Raw genomic sequence first — 1,829 nt, 5'->3', positions numbered from 1 at the left:
AAAAAAAAAAAAAAAAAAAAAACAGTTGTTTTCAAAAATGTTTGTAAAAACTGCAAACTTTATCAACATATGTGACACACAACACAGCTTTTAAGGAAATAAATAAGATCACTGGATCATCCAACATGAAATTATAAATTCTGAAGGTTTAACAAGTAAGTTTAGCTTTTCAGTACAATGCCAAACATGTTATTGATTACCAGAGTTACAAGGCAAAACCAAGCATAAAAATGTTGCAATGTTTGATATAAAGAAAAACTTGGGGCTGGAGAGATGGCTCAGCGGTTAACAGCACTGACTGCTCTTCCAGAAGACCTGGGTTTGATTCCCAGCACCCACATGGCAGCTACAAAGAATGAAAACAATATAATTTAAAATTTGGATTTCTCTGTAAGATAACAGCATCGCATGGAATTGTATGTGGACACTGACCATAAAAAAACTTATCTTGCATTAAAAATGTGCCATAACTTCAGATAGGATTCAAAGAACTTACATAAAGTGTACTATACACATGAACTCATAGTATATCTTTTAAAATTATTCTTCCTTGTTCTCCTTTTTAAATGGTATGGTATACTCACTCATGCATCAAATACAAGTTCTTAGAAGTATTTTAATATCAAGAGAAATTTCTACATGCTTATGCATGTATGTGTATCTTCCAAGGAAGGATCACTTAGAAGACACAGTTAGCATTTTAGCAATATTTGTTGAAAAGTATGTTCTCAATAGACTATCATGAATGCTAATATTTACTCAACACTGCCAAAAGCAGCTATATTCATTTAGAAGACCACACAGGGATACACAGGCTCTTTACTACCAGAATGGAAAAGTTACAAATATATATGACACACACATTCTAAATCCATGTTGCATAAATCAATGAAGAACATTTTATTTAAGGCAAACATATGAAGATACTGATGCAACATTCCAATTAAATAATCATACATTTAGTATTTCAAAATAAGAAATTTGGATCTACATGTATAATTCACAATTCCATAGTGAAACCTATCTACAGAAGCCATTTTCACTATATTTCAATAGCATCGAAATTTGAGATGTACAATGCAGCTTTTCTCTGTAGTAGTAAAACTGGAAAACAGAATGATTCACTGCAAGCAAACAGAAAAGAAAGACCCTGCTGTACACATGGCACTCCTCCGTTCAAATGACTTTTTACCTATTCATTAAAACATTCAAGGAGAGTCCTAACAGCTGTACCACTGTGAAACAGAATCAGAAGAAATGATACTCATTGCTTAACAATAGAAACCACATAAAAGAATTATAAGCCAAATGCAACTCACATTGTTCAGTTTAGCGCATTAAAATATTAAACTTTTTGTGCAATATATGAAATAAACATGCCATTACCACCAATAGAAAATCTATATAAACATCTTGCTGTTTTCCAAATATACATATGATGGGATTTAACAAAAAAAAAGAGCGATCCAAATCTAAGCTGCACTTCATTTCTGTGAACTGGCCCAAAAGCCTTCCAAGGATAAAACAGACTTGCCACTAAAATCAAATAATTAGCATTCAATCATTTATTCTACAGCAAGTAAGAAATACAAAACTGTCTTTAGAGAGACAAAAGATAATGTAAATTTAGATTTACATGTTCCACTTTGGTTTACAGATGATATACTGGATCATTAATCTGCAAGTGCTCACAATGACCATGCACACAATACCCTGACACTTTACCACAAACCAAGGACCCTAAACAGGTAAATTTACTGCTAAATAGAGCATAATTGAAACTTTTCCCTTACAATAAATAGGAAGGAAGGAAGGAAGGGAGGGAGGGA

The 1,829-nt window shown here is 32.6% G+C and overlaps 1 protein-coding gene across 7 annotated transcripts in view; it reads right to left on the bottom strand.

Annotated features, from left to right (window-relative positions):
• Positions 1 to 1,829, bottom strand: part of Tbc1d5 (TBC1 domain family member 5) — a 545,935-nt gene that overhangs the window by 502,639 nt on the left and 41,467 nt on the right. The gene's annotated exons all lie outside the window — the stretch shown is intronic.

The sequence above is a fragment of the Nannospalax galili genome, unplaced genomic scaffold (genome assembly GCF_000622305.1).
Source record: "Nannospalax galili isolate Female #2095 unplaced genomic scaffold, S.galili_v1.0 scaffold364, whole genome shotgun sequence".
Lineage (NCBI taxonomy): Eukaryota > Metazoa > Chordata > Mammalia > Rodentia > Spalacidae > Nannospalax > Nannospalax galili.
The sequence above is the reverse complement of the archived record's forward strand: the minus strand, read 5'-3'. Positions and strand labels throughout refer to the sequence as shown.